General features: G+C 42.1%; 1 protein-coding gene across 1 annotated transcript in view; it reads right to left on the minus strand.

Moving 5' to 3' along the window:
* The window catches only part of LOC310734895 (uncharacterized protein), a gene marked incomplete at its 3' end in the record, with an annotated part of 265,495 nt that overhangs the window by 34,989 nt on the left and 211,850 nt on the right, over positions 1-18,656 (minus strand). The window lies entirely within an intron of this gene.

The raw sequence follows: 18,656 nt of genomic DNA on the forward strand, positions 1-18,656 counted from the left end.
CCTTCACTACATTTATTATCCTAAATTTGAGATCGTTAGCTGCATAAAGACACCTGTCCACCCCATACAATCAGTAAGAATCCAACTACTAACATGGCCAAGACCAAAGAGCTGTCCAAAGACACTAGAGACAAACTTGTACACCTCCACAAGGCTGGAAAGGGCTACGGGGAAATTGCCAAGCAGCTTGGTGAAAAAAGGTCTACAGTTGGAGCAATCATTAGAAAATGGAAGAAGCTAAACATGACTGTCAATCTCCCTCGGACTGGGGCTCCATGCAAGATCTCACCTCGTGGGGTCTCAATGATCCTAAGAAAGGTGAGAAATCAGCCCAGAACTACACGGGAGGAGCTGGTCAATGACCTGAAAAGAGCTGGGACCACCGTTTCCAAGGTTACTGTTGGTAATACACTAAGACGTCATGGTTTGAAATCATGCATGGCACGGAAGGTTCCCCTGCTTAAACCAGCACATGTCCAGGCACGTCTTAAGTTTGCCAATGACCATTTGGATGATCCAGAGAAGCCATGGGAGAAAGTCATGTGGTCAGATGAGACCAAAATAGAACTTTTGGGTCATAATTCCACTAAACGGGTTTGGAGGAAGAAGAATGATGAGTACCATCCCAAGAACACCATCCCTACTGTGAAGCATGGGGGTGGTAGCATCATGCTGTGGGAGTGTTTTTCTGCACATGGGACAGGGCGACTGCACTGTATTAAGGAGAGGATGACCAGGGCCATGTATTGCGAGATTTTGGGGAACAACCTCCTTCCCTCAGTTAGAGCATTGAAGATGGGTCGAGGCTGGGTCTTCCAACATGACAATGACCCGAAGCACACAGCCAGGATAACCAAGGAGTGGCTCTGTAAGAAGCATATCAAGGTCCTGGCATGGCCTAGCCAGTCTCCAGACCTAAACCCAATAGAGAATCTTTGGAGGGAGCTCAAACTCTGTGTTTCTCAGCGACAGGCCAGAAACCTGACTGATCTAGAGAAGATCTGTGTGGAGGAGTGGGCCAAAATCCCTCCTGCAGTGTGTGCAAACCTGGTGACAAACTACAGGAAACGTTTGACCTCTGAAATTGCAAACAAAAAAATATTAACATTGACTTTCTCAGGTGTTCAAATATTTATTTGCAGCTGTATCATACAAATAAATAGTAAAAAAAATCATACATTGTGATTTCTGGATTATTATTTTTTTTTATTATGTCTCTCACAGTGGACATGCAGCTACGATGACAATTTCAGACCCCTCCATGATTTCTAAGTGGGAGAACTTGCAAAATAGCAGCGTGTTCAAATACTTATTTTCCTCACTGTAAGTCTATTTTAAGCTATTTTAAAAAAGAGATAGGTCTTCAGAACAGTAAATAACCCCTCCATCTCCCCCTCGAAGTACAGTGCCATAAACAAAAGAATAAACATCTAAATTACAACACTATTGTTTGTTTGGAGTAAAAATGCTTTACAGCATGTTGTTCACTGGAGCCTCATCTTTCCAATTAAACCGGGATTAGCAGCAGTGGATGTGTTTGTGACTCATTATTACAGTCATTGTTTAAGTACTGCATTTTTTATGCATGTTGTTGTTGTGTACTGTTTACACACATTCAGAAAATGCATTTCTTTATATGTTTTTTTATTGAAAAACAGAGATCTGAAATCGCTGCATAAGGCTCAGAGCTTTAGAATGATGTATAGTTAGTCATGGTTACTCTTCTCCCTTTTTATTTCATCTATCGTTAAACATTAACACCTGAGAACACTGGGATATCAGACGCTGAAGGATATGAGGTGTTAATATGTCTCATGGGACATCATTCACCAGGGCTTGAAAAACTGCAGAGGCATTAGTGAGACTGAACAGCATGACCAGATACTCATAGTGACCAGTGAAAGTGTTGAACACTGTCTTCTACTCATCCCCCTCCTGGATGCACACAAGTCCAGCTTGGTGGTCCCTCGAGAACTGACTTTGCATACTCCACTCCCAGACAAGCCACACAAAGGCTGTGTGTATCCCCCCAAAATATAGCAGGGGCAGGGAAGAACACACACTCGGTAGGTGTGCTTAGTCTTCTTAGTAGCCTTCATATTAGACATACAATTCACAAAGCAGTTCATAAACAAAGAGAAGCTTGCGTCTGCTTCATTCCATTCACTTTTTAAAGTCGGTTGGACCAGATGGCATACCAGTAGAAGTATGGAGATGTTTAGGAGAGATGCAGTGGAGTTTTTAACAAGATTGTTCATCAAGATTCTAAAAGGTGAGAAGATGCCTGAGGAATGGAGAAGGAGTGTGCTGGTACTGATCTTTAAGAATAAGGGAGATGTGCAGACCTGCAGTAACTACAGGGGAATAAAGTTGATCAGTCACACCATGAAGTTATGGGAAAGAGTAGTGGAAGCCAGGCTGAGAGAAGAGGTGACCATCTGTAAGCAACAGTATAGTTTCATGCCGAAGAAGAGCACCACAGATGCATTATTTGCTTTGAGAATGTTGATGGAGAAGTATTGAGAAGGTCAGAAGGAGTTGCATTGTGTGTTTGTGGATTTAGAGAAAGCGTACGACAGGGTGGAGAGAGGAGTTGTGGTATTGTATGAGGAAGTCTGGTGTGTCAGAGAAGTATGTGAGGGTGGTGCAGGACATGTATTCATTCATCCATTTATTTTCTCCCACTTATCCGTAATTCGGGTCGCGGGGGCAGCAGTCTAAGCAGGCCCCCGCCTTCGACTGCTGCCCAATCCTCACAGCACCGTCCCTTACGGTCCCTCCTGCAGGTGGTGAGCCCACGGGAAGGCGGCCCCACGTCACTTCAAAGTCACGGACTTTGATATTTCCCTCGTAAGGGACCCCCGGAGCATAAAGGGTTAAGGGCCTTGCTCAAGGGCCCAAGAGTGGCAGCTTGGCGATACCGGGGCTTGAATCCCAGACCTTCCGATCGGCAACCCAGCGCCTTAACCGCTGGAGCCACCACTCCCCCACCAAGGACATGTATGAGATTTGCAAATCATCGCATTCTGTTTGTATGTACATTTTACACAGTGTCCCAACTTTAAATGTATTAAAATTAAAAACTGAAATCACATGTATTCAGACCCTTTACTGAGCACTTTACTTAGTTGAAGTATTTTTGGAAGTAATTCCAGCCTCAAGTCTTTTTGGGTATGACACAACATGCTTTACACACCTGGATTGGGGGATTTTCTCTCATTCTTCATGGCAAATCCTCTCAAGCTAGGTCAGGTTGGATGGGGAGCATCAGTGGGCAGAAACTTTCAGGTCTCTTCAAAGATGTTCAGTGGGGTTTAATCAGGGCTCTGGCTGAGCCACACTAGGAGATACACAGAGTTGTCCCGAAGGTTTTGACTGTGTGCTGTGTGCAGACTGAAGTCTCGAGTGCTGTGGAAACGTTTTTTAATTGAGTATATCTCTGTACCTTCCTCCATTTAGATTTTCCCCAACCATGACCAATCTCTGAGTCCCTGCTGCAGAAAACCAGAGCACAAGATTATACTTTCCACCACCATGCTTCAATGTTATGATTAAAATCAAACAGTTCAATTTTGTTTTCATCAGAGCAGAGAACCCTTTTCCACACAGTCTGAGAGTCTTTCAGATGCCTGTTAGCAGGCTTTCATGGGTTTTGCACTGAGGAGAGGCTTCAGTCTAGCCACTTTGCCATAAAGCCCAGATTAGTGGAGAGCTACAGTGATGGTTATCCTTCTGGAACATTGTCCCATCTCCACACAGGATCTCCAGAGCTCAGTCAGAGTGACCATTGTGTTTTTCAAAGATAAATCAACAACATGTCAGTTAGATCCCATTCCAACAAATCTACTAAAGGAAGTGTTATATACAGCTGGTGAGTCTCTTCTGAATATTATTAACTCCTCACTATCGTTAGGTCACGTCCCTAAATCCCTCAAGCTAGCAGTTATTAAGCCCCTCATTAAAAAACCTAATCTGGATCCAAACACGCTATCGAATTATAGACCAATTTCAAATCTGCCATTTATGTCTAAGATTTTAGAAAAGATTGTCGCTGCCCAGTTCTGTTCCTACTTGCAAGAGAACAATAGCTTTGAGGAGTTTCAGTCAGGTTTTAGGCCCCATCATAGTACAGAAACTATCACTAATCAGGTCACTAATGACCTGTTTTTAGCTTCAGACCAAGGTTTCATCTCGCTGTTAGTTTTACTAGATCTTAGTGCTGCGTTCGACACTATAGATCATGATCTTCTCCAAGATCGCTTACAGAATTACATTGGCATTCAGGGACAGGCATTAAGATGGTTTAAATCCTACCTGTCTGATCGTTACCATTTCGTAGATTTAAATGGAGAGCTATCCAGGCTAATGCTAGTGAACTATGGCGTGCCACAAGGTTCAGTTCTAGGACCCCTGCTCTTCACAATATACATGCTTCCCTTAGGAAATATTATTAGAAGGCATGAAATTAGCTTCCATTGTTATGCTGATGATACTCAGCTATATATCTCATCTAAACCAGGCGATACAGCTCAATTAACCCGGATAACTGAGTGTGTTACAGAAATAAGAGATTGGATGACCCATAACTTTCTACTTTTAAATTCTGATAAGACAGAGATTTTGCTCATCGGCCCAAAAACTAGTATACAGAAGCACCAGCATCTCAACCTGCATTTAGACGGATGCTCTGTAACCACTAGTTCAACAGTAAAAGATCCGATGCAGAGAAGCTCGTCCATGCGTTTATGACCTCCAGAATTGACTACTGTAATGCGTTACTAGGTGGATGTCCTGCGTCATTAATAAACAAGCTTCAGTTAGTTCAGAATGCGGCAGCCAGAATTCTCACACGGTCAAGAAAATATGATCACATAACCCCGATCTTATCGTCCCTACATTGGCTTCCTATTAAGTTTCGAATAGACTACAAACTACTGCTACTCACTTATAAAGCACTAAATGGATTGGCTCCCATGTATCTCTCCAGTCTTCTAACACGCTACAATCCATCACGCTCCCTGAGATCTCAAAACTCTGGACTTCAACTAGTTCCTAGAATAGCAAAGTCCACTAAAGGTGGTAGAACATTCTCACATTTAGCTCCTAAACTCTGGAATAGTCTTCCTGACAGTGTTCGGGGCTCAGACACACTCACCCAGTTTAAGTGCATATTAAAAACATATCTTTTTAGCAAAGCCTACACATAACACACATCACATCATAACCTTGTGCTCCAGAACATCTGATCACATGCACATTATCAACTTGTGCTGTTAATATCATGAACAGCAGCTACGCTAATTCCTCTCCACTGCTTCTCTTTCTCTCCCCATCCCGAGGCTTCCTGAGGTTTGGCCAGCTCCAGTCACGTCCCACCTCATGAAGATTATGGACTTCAAAGAATTAGATGCCAAACTCGCAAACATCCTGAACCATCTAGAGACGTACCAGTGCCAATTGGATCCCACTGCATGTGTAGAGTTTGACATTGGACTTCCTGAAGTGTTTAAAGGCTCTGGCATGGAGAAGCTGATGCTGGATCTGTAATGATCACAAATGTTGAGCTCAGTAGCTCCTACTTTTATACCAAAGACTGTTGAAAGAACATCACTTATAATCTTATACTCCAGTGCTCATGTTAGTTCTCACTCTCCAGTGTTCTGTATTGTTGAAAGATTTATGATCAAACTCTTGATGTCACCCAAATGAGGATGGGTTCCCCTTCTGAGTCTGGTTCCTCTCAAGGTTTCTTCCTCATTACATCTAAGGGAGTTTTTCCTTGCCACAGTCACCATGGCTGCTCATCAGGGATAAACACACACCTTCACCTTGACTGTTGATTTCTGTAAAGCTGCTTTGAGACAATGTCTGTTGTGAAAAGTGCTATAGAAATAAACTTGACTTGACTTGACTTTTTGGTTACCTCTCTTACTAAAGCCCTTCTCCCCGATTGCTTAGTTTGTCCAGGCAACCAGCTTTTGGAAGATTCCTGGTTGTGCCACACTTATTTCATTTGAGAATTATGGAGGCCATTGTACTCTTGGGAGTCTCCAAGTGCAGCAGCAGCTTTTTGTAACCTTTCCCAGATCTGTGCCTTGCAACAATGCTGTCTCTGAGCTTTGCTGGCATCTCCTTTGGTTTAATGGTTTGGTTTTTGCTCTGATCTGCATTGAGACCTGCTATAGAGAGGCGTGAGACTTTCCAATTCACGTTCAATCAATAAACCTTTTTTACAATTCTGCTTTTACTTTGCCATTATGGGGTTTGATTCATTACTGAGTTTAGATTAATGAGAAAAACAATTAACCTGAAAGATTGTAGTATCAGACTACAACATAACAAACTTGAAAAATTGACGGTGGTCTGAAAACTTTCTGAATGCACTGTGTATGTGGAATGGGATGTTCAAAAGCACACATTCTTATCATAAGGTTCCCACAAACATTGTGTAGCTCCACAGAGAGCGGGGTTACATGGATTATTAGGTCTGCTTATTGTCATTTAATAGGTATGGACACTGTAGAGTGCGATCAGACTGGGGGCCTTTTCAATATGTGTCCAATCTTAAACTAAGGACAAACATACAAACAAGTGACTAAAAATGTCCTTCAGGGTTGAATTTCCCTATAAAAAGAAAAGAAAGTCTTCATGAAGCACAGAATTTGCAATCTAAATGAGGCATTTGCTTTGCTGTTTTGAGTAAAATCTTTGCATGTATACCTTCCTGCAGTGCACCGTGTCCAACAGATCCCCACCTCGTATCACCTGTGTGTTGTGTAACGAGTAGCTGCAGTGTTTGAGGGTGTCAATAGGCGAGGTGAGTTATGGTCTGTCCTGGACAAGCTGTATGGCATAATGTTACTTAGAAGGGTTATTTTAGATTTATTTCCCAAATTCCTTTATAACTATTCAATGTTGAATATAGAAGAGGCACCTTTGCTTCATAACTCATCGTGGAAGGCAGCTGAAGCTTAATCCCTGCAAAACTAAACTGCTCTTTATCCCAGGTGATTCATCTCTGGGATATCTGGCTATCTGTTTGTTCCTCAAATAATGAAGACTACAGCCCCCCTGCTGATCTTTCTCTTATAAAGCCCCACAGTTATGGAACAGCCTTCCAACCAGTGTTCGGGACTCAGACACAGTCTCAGTGTTCAAGTCGAGGTTGAAAACGTATTTATTCAGTCAAGCCTTTTATCAGTAGATTTTTCTTAGGTAAAGGATCAGATCTGGAGGGAGCATGGATATAGAGTGTTTGGTGAACTGGGATATTTGTATGCTGTCGTCCCCTCACATTAACACGTTCACTCGGGTTTGTTGATGGTGGTGTGGTGGGTCGTCTCTTATCCCAGAGATCCTCATGTCTGTGTTGCCTTCTGGTTCTCCCTTTTAGTTATGCTGCCATAGCGAGTCTTGCCGGAGTCCAAACTGCACAGTGACATAAACTTTAATACAACAATAGGTACACTTAATAATCCATATCCTTCTCTTCCCGTCACCCTCTTCTCTCTCTCTCTCTCGCTCTCTCTCTCTCTCTCACTCGGTCGAGTTAAACATCCCTCCGTGGATCTTCACACTTCTGTGCAGCTTGGGACGGTCTCTCAACACCTTGGGTGGTTCCATGTAATTCCGGAGTAGAACGGGTGCTTTGAGGATGGATTGAACTGTAGTTAATGTCAACAGTCTCCTACACTGACTCAGGAATACAGTTTGCTTCTGATCGTCATCTCTGAACCCCGCAGCATTGTATATCTGCTTCAAATGGACATTCGGTGCAACCCAGATGAGGATGGGTTCCCTCTTGAGTCTGGTTCCTCTCAAGGTTTCTTCCTTATGCCATCTCGGGGAGTTTTTCCTTCACCACAGTTGCTCATCAGGGACAAACATACTTACAAAGAACATATTTACGTTTAATCACCACATTATCTGTGTAAAGCTGCTTTGAGACAATGTTCATTGTTAAAAGCGCAAAACAAATAAAAATGAATTGAATTGAATTGAATTGAATTGAATCTCCCTTTCAAGACCCTATAATGTTCATAGACTACTCCCTGATTTTATTACCTGATCAACACCACAACACTCAATGCATATAATAAATAACAAAAGAAATTACATAAAAAAATACATACAAATTAAAAAATACATATACCAGGTATACTGTGCACCCCCTGAAATGGCGCCCCCGCTGGTAAGATACGTTCATTTTTTTAAATAATAATAATCATTTTATGTATTCTGGATTGTTTTCTTTTTACTTATTATCAAGATAATATCTTTAGAGTAAAAATACAAAGAGCAGCAGTATAGTAGCATGCGCAAAGAGGGCGGGTTTACTCAAATAAAAAAAAAATTAAATGCAAATCTGTACTTTTACTTTCCAGTGCATCACTTTCTGAGCATCAGCAAGTCATTGGCTTTGGTACTTTGTTTAAACGCTTTGCATGGATGCCTCATTGCACATTGAAGTGCGCCACATCTGTTTAGCATTTATACAACAAACTTTGCCTAAGCAGAAAATAAAAAAAGTTGATACTCGGTTGAAAGATTGAATAAAACTATTAAAACTAGCAGAATTTCATTGGAGGAAAAAAATTATTGAAACGCAATAATCGGCTGTCGGTGAAAAAACGACAGCCATCAGATACTACAGATTATATGAAGCATTTAATATTTGTTTAATTTATTTCAGACGACCAAATCCTAATTCTCCTGGTTGTCTGCCCAACCAGTACTTTTTATTGCTTTAAAACTCAGTTCCCTGGGTGGTGGCCACTGCTTTTATTCTGTGGAGTGGACAGAGAAAGCAGCATGTGGTCTGCAGCCAGCAAGATGGCTTCAGCAAGAGGGTCACACTGGAGTTACACAGAATTTGAGTCACATGCCGATCTAATACAACCCTTTTAACCTCTGGCTGCTTTTAGTCTGGTCTCTGCCATGAGTCAGAAAGCCTCTGCCAGAAGGCGATTGGTTGGCTGCTCATCTATATTATAGCAGTATTGCCATCTCTAGGATTACAATAGTTACTTCACACTGTGCGATTTTTGCTTGTCAGACTGTACGAACATGTTGTCCATGTAACAATGTAGGGTCTTATAATCGTCATAACGTCAGACTGTACGACATCTGTGACACATTCAGACCCGTGTTTCCTCGCTAACGGTAGCTAGCAGCAAATCTGTGTTCATTTTGTTTAAGACATGCCTTGATAATAAAAACAAACAAACATTTTAAAGACAATTTGCTGGGCAAAAGAGGACCTTTTGGACTTCCAATTTTACAGAACAACTTTGAGGTTTCGTTTTGACATTTTTTTCCCTTCGGTGGTTTGAAGTAACCGCATCATCAGGTTCGGTGCTCTAATTGGTTCTCGGTTTGACATTCATTGTAGGAGAAGTCACACTGCAGGAAAGAGTCTGAAGTCTTCTGACACAGGTATAATTTCATTGAAGCAAAAAAAAATAATATCGAAACAGCCTTTTATCGCCTGTCTGTGAACAAACCAGCGATAAAAGACTACAAATTGTTAGCTTTAGATTATAATTAAAATGATCAAATGTTATTTCCTCCTACAGAAATGACCTGAAGTAGTAATACAGTCTCTAAGATAACAAGTTAATTGGAAATATAAATCAAAGCACAAAAACAAATTCTAAAACAAAATCAGGAAACACCTTCAAACAGTGTTGAAGATGTAAACCAACCAAACCAAAGGGAAAAGATGAAACACAACACAATCAGTTTTCGATTTAGATGCACACAGTCACCAGCAGAGGGAGACAGAGAGCCACAGAAAGATTGCTAGTTTGGTTTATGCCACCAGATGGAGACAGAGAGCAGCATTGTACCGCGGTGGTATTCCTGTGCTCAGTTTATTGTTTGTATTTAATTTGAGATACATGTGATATATATTTGGGTAGATAAATGTGATAAAGGGAAGCTTTGGGCGTTTGGATTGCTCTGTAGTGGAGTCATCTATGTTTCTGTGGGCTGGGGTGACCTTGCACTGGGGTCAAACCTTGCATTGGGTGACCTTCACCAGAACAGGAGTATCACCAGTTGCATGATGTTGGAGCTTAAATAAACACAAACTTTACCTTTAAATGGCACTCGATGGCATAAACGGCATTCAGTTCCACTCCTACAACCTTTAGAGTTTATTTCCTTTGTTTGGTCTTCTAGAAAAAAATTCAAAACCCTTTTTTCCATTCATGCGCTTTTAGGAAGCTCAGTATTTCTAGTAATTGACAAATCGGTGTAAAAGCAGCATCATTAGAAGATTTGCATGACTGCTATTTGGTTCTGATTTAGACGTGAGAAGATAGCATCTTCAACCTTTGATGGTGTGTAACATCCTGTAGTGAGGATCCATTTGGTCTCCAAGATGCATAGTCTATACACATACCTAGCTTGTTAGCTTGTGTATCATCTCACATACCGTCACAAACACCTGGGGGTGAAGTTGAGCAGAACAGAGAGGATTTATGCAGGCTAGGCATCGTTCCTGTTGTTTTTGTAAAGTGCCCCGAGTCTAATCAGCTCTTGCATTGTTTTAAATGGTTTAGGTGGCACGTCTGCTGGACATGTCCACATAAATAAGCTGTTGCTATAGAAACGATAAAGTCATCAAAGAATTAATCAACAACTGACCAATCACAATCCAACAGCATGTCAATAAAAACATTGTATATATCTGTATAGATTGTAGTGTATATTATGTGTGTCTACAGGATGTATCAGGAAATGTGTCCCACAATACGGACAATTTCAACGATATTTGCACAACAATTATACGTTTCCACCTTCTGAACTTTTCTAAACTACACACACACACAATCACACACATTATTTCAATGAAAAAAAAAACTTTATCCAGGTGCCTTTTCACAAGCACTGGACATTCCAGAAATCCTCCCCACACACACACACACACACACACACACACACACACACACACACGTTCTATTCATCTAAATGTTCTAAAATCACTTCCCGGGCCCCCGGGAGCCAAGCGAGCCGGAGCAATCATGCTCTCGCCTTTCCCCCATGAGGCCTGTGTATCCATTTCACCACAAATGGCTCCAAATTGCCACATTGTCATTTTATATCTCCATTTTTCTTCTGCTGAGAGAGAAATAATTGAGTAGAGACAGAGAGAGGGAGAGAGAGAGAGAGAGAGGGAGAGAGGGAGAAAGAGAGGGACAGAGAGAGAGAGAGAGAGAGAGAGAGAGAGAGGGGGGGAGAGAGAGGGAGAGAGAGAGGGAGAAAGAGAGGGACAGAGAGAGAGAGAGAGAGAGAGAGAGAGAAAGTGAGAGAGAGAGAGAGAGAGAGAGAGAGAGAGAGGGACAGAGAGAGAGAGAGAGAGAGAGAGAGAGAGAGAGAGAGAGAGAGAGAGAGAGAGAGAGAGAGAGAGAGGACAGAGAGAGAGAGAGAGAGGGAGAGAGAGAGAGAGAGAGAGAGAGAGAGAGAGAGGGAATGGTCAGCCGTGTCACTGGTAATGGGCGGGGCTGGTGATGGTGGCAGCCGGCGGCACTCAGACTGTACATGTACTTGAAAGAGGTTGATGGCGAACTGTAAATGACGCCTCGCTGAGTGAGAAGCTCACGTCTCCTCGGCCTGCACCTGCAACACGATCCGACGCCAGATTGGCAGATAGAGACGCCTGTCATCACTCCCCCGCCCAATCACATCGAGCTGAGGCTTCCTGAGCTGCTTCAGGGCCTCAATCCGCTTACAGGCTGACGTTAGATCACAAACTATAGCAGTCCTGATCATTTCCTTTCTCTCTCTCTCTCTCTCTCTCTCTCTCTCTCTCTCTCTCTCTCTCTCTCTCTCTTCTTCTCTCTCTCCTTCTCTCTCTCTCTCTCTCTCTCTCTTCTTCTCTCTCTCCTTCTCTCTCTCTCTCTCTCTCTCTCTCCCTCTCTCTCTCTCTCTCTGTCTGTCTGTCTGTCTGTCTGAGGAACCTTCTTCCTGAACGTTTCTTAGATGAAACGGAGAGGAAATATCCTCAGTGCTTAAAGGAAAAGGTTCAGAACGGCACTCATACACTGAAAAATGTAAAGTTGGAAAAAAAAACCCTATATTTTTTTTATTTAAAAATGCACATTTTTGACTCAAATGTGTAAATTGTATTTAAATAAAAAAAAAAAAAAAAAAAACGGTTTATTACTTTAAAAAAAAAAATGTGTATATAAAAATGTGTAAATGTAAAGAAATTCAATTAAAACAACAATTATACAAAACACAATTATGCAAAATAATAATAATAATAATAAATTAATTAATGCTATATATATATATCATAAACCCAGCCATTAGGGGGGCACAAGCCAGTGTACTCTTAGTGCCGGTCCCAAGCCCGGGTAAATGGGGAGGGTTGCGTTAGGAAGGGCATCCAGCGTAAAACATGTGCCAAATCAAATATGCGGATCACAAATGAGAATTTCATACCGGATCGGTCGAGGCCCGGGTTAACAACGACCGCCACAGGTATCGTTAGCCGACAGGGTACCGGTGGAAATTGGGCTACTGTTGGCCGAAGGAGGAGAAGGAGAGGAGGAAGACGTCTACAGAGACGGCAGGAAAAGGAGCAGTGTAGGAGAGTAGAGGTTCGGGTTGGTACTTTAAATGTTGGTACTATGACGGGTAAAGGGAGAGAGATAGCTGATATGATGGAGAGGAGAAAGGTAGATGTGTTGTGTGTTCAGGAGACCAAGTGGAAAGGGAGTAAGGCCAGGAACATTGGAGGTGGGTTTAAACTGTTTTATCATGGTGTGGATGGAAAGAGAAATGGTGTAGGGGTGATTCTGAAGGAAGAGTACAGTAAGAGTGTAGTGGAGGTGAAGAGAGTTTCTGATAGGGTGATGATCGTGAAGCTGGAAGTTGAAGGGATGATGATAAATGTCATCAGTGCCTATGCTCCACAAGTTGGCTGTGAGATGGAGGAGAAGGAAAGATTCTGGAGTGAATTAGATGAAGTGGTAGATGGTGTACCTAGGAAAGAACGATTGGTGATTGGGGCAGACTTTAATGGGCATGTAGGTGAAGGGAACAGAGGTGATGAGGAGGTGATGGGTAGGTATGGTTTTAAGGAGAGGAATGTGGAAGGGCAGATGGTGGTAGATTTTGCTAAAAGGATGGAAATGGCAATGGTGAACACGTATTTTAAGAAGAAGGAGGATCATATGACGTATAAGAGTGGAGGAAGGTGCACACAGGTGGATTATCTTCTGTGTAGGAGATGCAACCTGCAGGAGATTGGAGACTGTAAGGTGTTGGCGGGGGACAGTGTAGCTAGACAGCATCGGATGGTGGTCTGTAGGATGGTTTTGGAGGCGAAGAAGAAGAGGAGGAAAGTAAGGTTTGAAAGAAGAATAAGATGGTGGAAACTGAAGGAGGAAGAGTGTAGTGTGAGGTTCAGGGAAGAGGTCAGACAGGGGCTCGGTGGTGGTGAAGAGGTGCCGGATGATTGGGCAACTACTGCAGGAGTGATGAGGGAGGCAGCTAGAAAAGTACTTGGTGTGACATCTGGAAATAGAAAGCAAGACAAGGAGACGTGGTGGTGGAATGAGGAAGTGCAGGAGAGCATTAGGGGAAAGAGATTGGCAAAACAGAAGTGGGATCGACAGAGTGATGAGAAAAGTAGGCAGGAGTACAAGGAGATGCGGCAGCAGGTTAAAAGGGATGTGGCGAAAGCCAAGGAAAAGGCATATGAGGAACTGTATAAGAGGTTGGACACTAAGGAAGGAGAAAAGGATTTATACCGATTGGCCAAGCAGAGGGACCGAGCTGGAAAGGATGTACTGCAAGTTAGAGCAATAAAGGATGGAGAGGGAAATGTGTTGACTAGTGAGGAGAGTGTGTTGAGAAGATGGAGGGAGTATTTTGAGCAGCTGATGAATGAGGAAAATCAGAGAGAGAGAAGGTTGGAGGATGTGGAGTTGGTGAAGCAGGATGTAGATAGGATTAGTAAGGAGGAAGTGAGAGCAGCGATTAAGAGGATGAAGAATGAAAAGTCGGTTGGACCAGATGACAAACCGGTAGAAGCGTAGAGATGTTTAGGAGAGATGGCAGTGGAGTTTTTAACCAGATTGTTTAACAGGATTCTGGAAGGGGAGAGGATGCCTGAGGAATGGAGAAGGAGTGTGCTGGTACCGATCTTTAAGCATAAGGGAGATGTGCAGACCTGCAGTAACTACAGGGGAATTAAGTTGATCAGTCACACCATGAAGTTATGGGAAAGAGTAGTGGAAGCCAGGTTGAGAGAAGGTGACCATCTGTGAGCAACAGTATGGTTTCATGCCGAGGAAGAGCACCACAGATGCCTTATTTGCTTTAAGGATGTTGATGGAGAAGTATAGAGAAGGACAGAAGGAGCTGCATTGTGTATTTGTGGATTTAGAGAAAGCGTACGACAGGGTGCCGAGAGAGGAGTTGTGGTATTGTATGAGGAAGTCAGGTGTGTCAGAGATGTATGTGAGGGTGGTGCAGGACATGTATGAGGACAGTGTGACAGCAGTAAAGTGTGCAGTAGGTACGACAGACTGGTTCAGGGTGAAGGTTGGACTGCATCAAGGATCGGCCCTGAGCCCTTTCCTGTTTGCAGTGGTGATGGACAGGTTGACGGACGAGGTCAGACAGGAGTCTCCCTGGACTATGATGTTTGCAGATGATATTGTGATTTGTGGTGAGAGTAGAGAGCAGGTTGAGAAGAGCCTGGAGAGGTGGAGATATGCGCTGGAGAGAAGGGGAATGAAAGTCAGTAGGAGTAAGACAGAGTACATGTGTGTGAATGAGAGGGAGGGCAGTGGAGTGATGCGGTTGCAGGGAGAAGAGGTGGAGAAGGTGGAGGAGTTCAGGTACCTGGGGTCAACAGTGCAAAGTAATGGAGAGTGTGTTAGGGAAGTAAAGAAAAGAGTGCAGGCAGGGTGGAGTGGGTGGAGAAGAGTGACAGGAGTGATTTGTGATAGTAGGGTATCTGCAAAAATGAAAGGGAACGTTTATAGGTCTGTGGTGAGACCTGCGATGTTGTATGGATTAGAGACAGTGGCATTGAGTAAAAGACAGGAGGTGGAGCTGGAGGTAGCAGAGCTGAAGATGTTGAGGTTTTCGTTGGGAGTGACGAGAATGGACAAGATTAGAAATGAGTTTATGAGAGGGACAGCACATGTAGGATGTTTTGGTGACAAGGTGAGGGAGGCGAGATTGAGATGGTTTGGACATGTGCAGAGAAGGGACATGAATTATATTGGTAGAAAAATGCTGAAGATGGAGCCACCAGGTAGGAGGAAAAGAGGAAGGCCAAGGAGGAGGTTCATGGATGTGGTGAGGGAAGACATGCAGGTAGTTGGTGTAAAAGAGGCAGATATAAAGGACAGGGTGGTATGGAGACGGATGATCCGCTGTGGCGACCCCTAATGGGAGCAGCCGAAAGAAGAAGAAGAAGATATATATATATCATACATTGTGATTTCTGGATTTTTTTTAGATTATGTCTCTCACAGTGGACATGCACCTACGATGACAATTTCAGACCCTCCATGATTTCTAAGTGGGAGAACTTGCAAAATAGCAGAGTGTTCAAATACTTATTTTCCTCACTGTATATATATATATATATATATATATATATAGCATTTGTTTCTTAAAACTTTACTTTTACCTTCTTTACCTATTTATTATTAGAATTTTTATTATTATTAATATTATTGTTATTATTTTTAATGCCAAATTTACAATTTGTATATACTGTATTTATATTTTTAATGTAATGAAAGCTTTTTTTATTCTGTTTTTATTTGAATGTAGAAATCTTTTTCAGTGTCAGTGTGTTGCTCAGCCTGAGGTACTCTAGATGTCCAGAAGACACCTGACCATAAGGACCACTATGTGCTCCTTTTTGAACGTCCCATTCCACATTCATAACATTCCACTGTTATAATGTTCTCCACTCTTCTGGGAAGATGTTCCACTAGATTTTGTGTGTTAGTAGAGTCAGGAACTGATGTAGTGTAGGTGTGGAAGTGAGGAGGCCTGGGCTCCAGTCAGTGTAAGACTTTTGGGTATATAATATAGATTTGATGAGCTGTAAGTGGATTAGAGAATTGATGCAGAGGAGCAATGTTCACATCAGATGTTTTTTAACCCAAAATATAATTTTATAGGTGACTCATGAACATCATCACGACTGATCCACATTTCCACAGCGGTGAATTTCCCATGAGCGTGATTCAGGTAGCTGTGAGAGCGACGCTCCTCTTTCATCACCTTACAGGGTTTTTCTAATCCCAAGAGCCAAATCTCTGCGCTTTGCTCTCTGATTTACTTTTTGTCGTGGATCGAGCATCTCCATTTGATCAGGAACTTCAAAAGAGGTGGAATATTTTCCATACTTGTGAGCGTAATGAGGGCAGAGTAACGACAAGACGCACAAAAGGCCCACAGTTTCCTCTTGGATCGGAGCGCAGCGTTGACGTGAGCATGAGATGAAGCGCTTAATTCTCCTTCTTAAGTCTCCGGCCGGCACCATCATCATCATCATCATCATCATCATCATCATCATCATCACTAAATGATGAAAACGCAGGGATCAGCCTCTGCTTCCTGTCCCGGTTTTCTCCAACACGCCTGGCTGACAAACATCACGGATTTACATTGGAAATTAAATGCGTGTTACGCCGACTACACATTCGCGCTCATAATAAATATTTATAAGTATATACAAATATGCATAATTATGCAAATTTTGAAATTCCCCTAGTAGCTAGCCTAGCTAGCCTTACCTCGCTAGTTTAGAAACGAGTTTGTTAGAGAGACAGCGCATGTAGGACGTTTTGGAGACACGGTGAGGGAGACGCGATTGAGAAGAAGAAGAAGAAGAAGAAGCTAACCTAGATAGCCAGCTAATTTATTTGCTTGTATGCTAGCTCACTTTGTGGACGTGATGTGGTCTACATCGGGATTATAAAAATAAACTAATAAATTAAATAAAGAAATAAAAATGATCACTATTATTATTAGTAGTAGCGCAATTATTAGTAATTAGTGTTATTAATTCATTTGCGTTTCTTTTTCATTTGACCTTCTTGACTTTTACACATAATACTTTTTTATATCTGTTATAAATTATTGCTTTTTTACATTTCTTATGTCATTTAAATTTCATTCATAATTTTCTTCTAAAATGTGATTTTTCTACTGAATTTTTTTTTTTTATTGAAATATTTTTTTTAACACACGAGATGTTGGTTTGTCATATTAACGTAATGCAAAAAGAAGGTATGTATTTAACAAAGTAAGAATATGTGTAATTTCATCTCTGTCAGTTCTTCACTGTGTCCTACAGAGGGCAGAAGAAGCTCAGGCTAGAAGCTCAGCTGTTCCAACACACACATACATATACTCTACATATACATATACTTATACACAAATACACACACACACATACACACACACACACACACACACATACATGTACTCTACATATACACAAATACACACACACACACACACACACACACACACACACACACACACACACACACACACACATACATGTACTCTACATATACTTATACACAAATACACACACACACATACACACACACACACATACATGTACTCTACATATACTTATACACAAATACACACACACACACACATACACACACACACACACACACACACACACACACATGTACTCTACATATACATATACATAATACACACACACACACACACACATGTACTCTACATATACATATACATAATACACAAATACACACACACACACACACACACATACATATACTCTACATATACATATACTTATACACAAATACACACACACACATACACACACACCTACAGTGAGGAAAATAAGTATTTGAACACTCTGCTATTTTGCAATTTCTCCCACTTAGAAATCATGGAGGGGTCTGAAATTGTCATCGTAGGTGCATGTCCACTGTGAGAGACATAATCTAAAAAAAAATCCAGAAATCACAATGTATGATTTTGTAACTATTTATTTGTATGATGCAGCTGCAAATAAGTATTTGAACACCTGAGAAAGTCAATGTTAATATTTGGTACAGGAGCCTTTGTTTGCAATTACAGAGGTCAAACGTTTCCTGTAGTTTTTCACCAGGTTTGCACACACTGCAGGAGGGATTTTGGCCCACTCCTCCACACAGATCTTCTCTAGATCAGTCAGGTTTCTGGCCTGTCGCTGAGAAACACAGAGTTTGAGCTCCCTCCAAAGATTCTCTATTGGGTTTAGGTCTGGAGACTGGCTAGGCCACACCAGAACCTTGATATGCTTCTTACAGAGCCACTCCTTGGTTATCCTGGCTGTGTGCTTCAGGTCATTGTCATGTTGGAAGACCCAGCCTCGACCCATCTTCAATGCTCTAACTGAGGGAAGGAGGTTGTTCCCCAAAATCTCGCAATACATGGCCCCGGTCATCCTCTCCTTAATACAGTGCAGTCGCCCTGTCCCATGTGCAGAAAAACACCCCCAAAGCATGATTCTACCACCCCCATGCTTCACAGTAGGGATGGTGTTCTTGGGATGGTACTCATCATTCTTCTTCCTCCAAACACGTTTAGAGGAATTATGACCCAAAAGTTCTATTTTGGTCTCATCTGACCACATG

The sequence above is a fragment of the Silurus aristotelis genome (genome assembly GCF_946808225.1).
Source record: "Silurus aristotelis genome assembly, chromosome: 12".
Taxonomy (NCBI): domain Eukaryota; kingdom Metazoa; phylum Chordata; class Actinopteri; order Siluriformes; family Siluridae; genus Silurus; species Silurus aristotelis.